The sequence below is a fragment of the Passer montanus genome, unplaced genomic scaffold, assembly GCF_014805655.1.
Source record: "Passer montanus isolate IOZ18808 unplaced genomic scaffold, ASM1480565v1 scaffold177, whole genome shotgun sequence".
In the NCBI taxonomy this organism is placed as follows: Eukaryota; Metazoa; Chordata; class Aves; order Passeriformes; family Passeridae; genus Passer; species Passer montanus.
Window position 1 is genome coordinate 372,331 of NW_024365048.1, and position 5,744 is coordinate 378,074.

The following is a 5,744-nucleotide window of genomic DNA, read 5'->3' on the forward strand; positions in this document are numbered from 1 at the left end:
GCCCCCTGCCGGCGGGGAGGACCCGCCCGACGCGCCCCCGCCCCGCCCCGACGCGCCCCCTGGCGGCCGGGAGGTCCCCAGCGCGCCGCCCGCACCATCGAGACGGGAGCGGGCGCGCAGAGCGGCGCTGTGGCGGTGTCGTGGCGGCGGCGTGAGGGCTCCGTGGGGTTTGGATGAATTAAACCCACGGCGACTTCACCTCTCCGCCTGTGCCGGCCGGAGCCTCCCCGGCCCCGCCTGTGCCCGGTCTGAGCTCCCCCCGAGCCCCCGTTCGCAGCCCCTCGGGCCCGGTTTTGGGAGCTCTCCCAACACCGTTTAGAAACGCCGCCGTTTATTCCGTGCCGGGCGTGAGATTTCCACAGAGCGAGCTCACGGAGGGGTAAAAAAATGCCGTCTCTTCTACAGGAGGAGTCCCACAGACCCGCCCCGGTGTAACTCACACTCTGCCGCTGCCTAACCCGCAGTTATTTGTGTGACCTAACCTGGCCCAGCGGAGAGCTGACTTTCGCTGGAAAAAGAGTTCTTTCATTAAGTGGCTCCTGTTGTAGAAGTTACCCGACGCCTCATTACGTTCACAAAGGTGAGGAAATGGCACCGATTCCCCCAGGAGGAGTTTCCCCGGGATGAGGATGCACGCGGGGCCAGGAGCTGCCCGGGGTGTCCCAGGCAGGGCCAAGGGTGGATTGTTATTTGCGGTGGTTTCTGTGGGACTCCGGGCACGTGAGGGCAGTGCACGGGCTGCTGCCGCTCGGGGACGTGTGGGAAGTGGGAAATACCGGGATGAACCGCAGACCCGTGGTTTGCCGAGCAGCACCCAGGCACTTCGGGGGTTGTTTATAGCCAGGGTCAGGCCCGGAGCACAGCAGGAGCAGGACCAGTGTAAAGAAAGTGTGAGAAGGAGCAATTCCACGCTGGCAGTGCCCAAGGCCGGGCTGGACAGGGCTTGGAGCGCCCGTGGGCTTTGAGGTGCCTTCCAGCTAAAGCTCTCCATGACTCCAGAGGTGTCCCATGACCCCGAGGGTGCAGTGACACAGCAGATCCTGCAGGAGCTGTTTTCCACAGGAATCCCATGGCCAGGCTGCCCAGCTCCCACGGCAGCATTGCCCCCGTGGGTTTGGTTATTTATTTTTGGCACCTCTTTGCCCCCCCGTGCTGTTTGTTCAGCTTCAGCCCTTTGATGTCCTTGCCCTGCCCCTGTTGAACTCCCCTGGTCAGGGGGCAGAGGAGCTGCCCTTAAACACTGCCCTGTGCCATGAACTGCTAATTAATGCTGATTATGATTTATTGCAGCCCTGTAAAAGAGCCTGCAACACTACATTTACACTTGTCACACTTGGAGCTGCTTCTTGCCACACAAGGGACAGGAGGAAAAGATAAGGAGAATATTAATAAAAATATTGGACATTTTTCCCTCAGTGACTCTTTGTCCCGCAGTAAAAATCAGTTTTAATCTTGTCCCAGGGGTCTCCCACAGCTGATTGCACTGCAGCCACATGAACATTCCCATCTGGCTGAGCAGAACAAAATTAACAGTGAATAAAAAGGCCAATAAAATGCTTAGAACATCTGAGAAGTGTACAAGTGAGGGCTGGAGGGTTTCTGTTAGAATGGCAGCAGAGCCTGAGCCTGAGCAGGGAACTGTCACGGGCAGAAAGTCACAGCCAGCGTCCCATTCCTTCACAGGGAATTTCCCAGAGCAGGACAGGCAAATGTTGGGATCAGAACCAGGGAATCCTGGAATGGTTTGTGTGGGAAGGGACCCCAAAGCCCCTGCAGTGCCACCCTGCCATGGCAGGGACACCTCCACTGTGCCAGGCTGCTCCAGCCCCAGTGTCCAGCCTGGCCCTGGGCACTGCAGGGATGCAGGGGCAGCCCCAGCTGCTCTGGCAATTCCAGCCCAGCCAGCAATTCCTCATGGCCAAGATGCGATCCATGGCTGCCCTCTGGCACTGGCAGCCATTCCCTGGCTCCTGTCCCTTGTCCCCAGTCCCTCTGCAGCTCTCCTGGAGCCCCTCTGGGCCCTGCCAGGGGCTCTGAGCTCTCCCTGGAGCCTTGAGCATTCCCAGCTCTCCCAGCCTGGCTCCACAGGAGGTTTCCATGACCTGAGGAGCTGTTCCAGGGCAGTTTTGGTGTCCTGTTGATGAAACCCCCGGGACCTCAGGACTCCTTTGCCGGCTGCTGTCGGTGCCCTCCGGGCTGGAGCCCTGCTGGGCTGGGCTCTGCCCAGGCTGCCGCTGCTGCTGCGGGCAGGGCAAGCCGCAGGGCGGGATGTCCCCGGCGGGCTGAGCCGGGCGCTCTCAGGGGCGGTGCAGAGGGTCCGGCTGGCCGATGGCAGAGCCCGGGCTGGGCTGGGCGCTCCAGGCTGCTGCTGGACCATATTTGGGAAGGTCGGCTGGAGCGCAGCGCTGCTGCCGAGCGCGGAGCTGCCGGGGCCGCCGCTCATCTCCCCGGCAACCCGGCAAACACAACAGTGCCCGGCCCTGCCGGCTATAATTAACCGAGCGCCGGGCCCCGCGGAGCCGCTGCCCGCGCTCCCGCACTGCCCGGCGGGGTGATGTTCCCGGAGCGCCCAGGAACATTCCCTGCGGCCCCGAGCGTGCGGGGTGCCGCGGGCCAGGGAGTGCGAGCCGCTCCTCGGGCTGTCTGTGCTCGGCTCTTGGGAGCTGTGCGATTTGAGCCAGGCCTGGTCCTCGGCCCCAAAGGCAGCCAGAGAGGAACGCTGGGGTTTGGAAAAGCTCCCGGAGCGGCGCTGGGTGCTCGGCAGAGTCTGTGGCTGCGGGAGAAGGGAGGAAAGCTCGTCCCCTCCTCCCTGCAGGGCCGCTCGGATGAATGTCAAACTGGCGCTGGGAGATCCTGTTCTGATGCCTGCTGGAGGCACCAGATCACGCCTCAATCCTGAGCCAAGAATAGATCCCAGAATTCTTCATCATCCACAGCCTATTCTGGGCCTGCAGCCTCCCACCCAACGTGTGCCCGCTCCCGCTCCCGCTGGGAATCCTGCTCAGGCTCAGCTCCCCTCCCTGCTCCAGAGCTGGGAGCTCTGCAGCTCCTTGTGCTGGGGGGCTGCCCTCACACAGAGAACCAGGCAATCCTGGTTTGGATCGAAGGGGTCCCGAATGCCACCCAGTGCCAGCCCTGCCAGGGACAGGGACACCTCCCGTGAGTCCAGGCTGCTCCCAGCCCCTCCAGCCTGGCTCTGCCACACCTGGGCTCAGCCCCTCGTGTCGGTGCTGCAGGAGATTCCAGCAGCTGTTCCCAGTGGGATCCAGTGCCCTGTGGCACAGCCAGGGCTCGGAACCGTGGCCTGGGCTGTCTGTCCCTGTCCCTGTCCCTGCTGGGAGAGGGGAGCTGGCAGCTCCCGGCCCTGCTGCTGCCAAGCCCAGAGTTCAGCTGTATCTTAGCGTGTTCCAGAGGGCTGGAGCGGAGACGAAGGAAGCTGTTCCAAGGTTGGAGCTCTAGAAATCAGCCAGAGGAGTCAGGCTGTACAAGCCTGGCCCTGCTGGGGGTGGGAATAGGCTCTGGGGGTGGCTGGAAGGTTTGGGAATTTGCTTGGATGGTTTCGTCCTGTCCCCAGAAGCCACAATAAGCCACAAAAAATGCTTTATAAGCCCATTTCCCTCCAACAGATGAAACAGGGAAGTGAAACTCCTGAGGTTGTGCTATTTTTTCCCGCATTAATGGCCACCAACGTGCTAATTACCACACTGGGTGCTGTATACATTCTAGGAGTCCTTCCCTTGCAGCCCGCACACTGGAAAAACGTCCATAAATGAGGAATTTTACCCTCTCTCGTGGGGGACACTACAGTGGCATTTCTGTGGCAGCAGTCCCGTGGCCAGACCCCGGCGTGTGGCAGGGGTGACACGGGGTGAGCCTTGAGCCCCCTCCCACCCTGAGAGCACTGCAGGATGCCGTGGGCCCGTGCCCCCTGCGAGCAGGGCAGCACAGAACCGTCCCTCTTTTCCCATGGCAAAGGCCACGTTTCCCCTGTAAACTTTAACCACGTGCAGGAATCTTTGCAGGGTCAAGGCCTCGGCGAGAGCAGCGCGGAGCAGCTTAGTGGTAAATCTCATGGCAGGAATTCACTGTGGAATGAGGGATTGGACCGCTTCCTGCTGGTTCCTGGAGGATGCTGGCACTTGGAAAGCAGTTTATCCACGAGACAAAGACAAATCCGGGCACGGCGACAGCGGATCCAGGAGCCCAGGCTGCCAGCATGACTCAGAGATCCCTGCTCCCAGCCCTGGCTCCCTGCTCCCTCTGCCTCCCTTTCCCTTCCCTTCTCGTGCTCACCCCCACATCCCTGGACACAGTGGGCCCTGTCCCCACCCCTGACCCCCATCTCGGGGTCCCCCCATCTCGGGGTCCCCCACTGGCAGTAACACCGGGGCCACCTGAAGGCCGTGGCCACGCAGGGCTCCCGCTGTCCCCGTGTCCCCCCAGCCGCGGGGTCCCGTCCTCGTGCTCCTCCTGCTCCCCCCGAGGCCGTGACCACCCCCGGGGCTGCAGCTCGCCCACCCCGCGGTCCCGAGGGCTGTCGCTGTCCCCTCGCCGCTGTCCCCGGGGCTGGGGCCGCCCCACGGTTCTTCTGTCCCCGCCCTCACCCCACTATCCCTGTCCCCGTGTCCCCATCGCCATCCTCGTGTCCCCGTGTCTCTGTCCCCGTCCCATCCCCGTCCCACCATCTCCCAGTCCCGCCCCGTGTCTCCATCTCCGCCCCCGAGTCTCTGTCCCCTTATCCTCACTCCCGTCCCTGTCTCCCCGTGCCCCCGTTCCTCTGTCCCATCCCCGCTCCTGTCCCCCATCCCCATTCCCGTCCGTCTGTCCCCATCCTCGTCCCCCTGTCCCCGTCCCCATTCCCCCCAGCATTCTGCCCCGCCATCCCCAACCTCATTCCCGTCCCTGTCCCCCTGTCCCGTCCCGAGTCGCGATCCCCGTCCCACCGTCCTCATCTCCGCCCTGTGGTGTCCGTGTCCCCCTGTCCCCGTCCCCGTGCCCATCCCTGCCCCCGACCCCATGTCCTTATGTCCGTGTCCCCATCTCCACGTGCTCATTCCCGTTCCCGTCCCCGTGTTGCCGTCCCGTGTCCCTGTCCCCGTCCCATCCCTGTCTCCGTGTCCCCATCCCTGTCCCCGTGTTCCCGTCCCTATCCCCCCGTGCCCATCCCTGTCCCCATCCCAGTCCCCGTGTCCCCGTCCCCATGCCCGTCCCCATCTCTGTCCCCATCCCGGTCCCCGTGTCCCCGTCCCATCCCTGTCCCCGTCCTTGTTCCCATCCCTGTCTCCGTGTCCCCGTCGTCCCCGTGTCTCCGCGGTCCCGCCCCAGCCACGCCCCCTCCGACGGCACCGCCCATCACCGACCCCGCCCAGCAAGACCCCGCCCTCTCCCCTCGGCCACGCCCCTCTCCCCCGCCCTGAGGGAGCCGCGGCGCCGCCGCCATTTTGGAGCCGCCGCCGCCGCCGCTCCGCCGCCGGCCATGGCCAAGGACCAGCTGAAGCCGCGGCTGTGCCGAATGCTCAAGGGGGAGAGCGGCTACGGCTTCCACCTGCACGGCGAGAAGGGCAAGAGCGGCCAGTTCATCCGCAAAGTGGAGCCCGGCTCGCCCGCCGAGGCGGCGGGGCTGCGCGCCGGGGACCGCGTCGTGGAGGTGAACGGGCTCAACGTGGAGCAGGAGACGCATCACCAGGTAGGGCCCGGCCGGGGCCCCGCGGGCCGAGCGGGGCTGTGCCCGCTCCAGCCGCCCT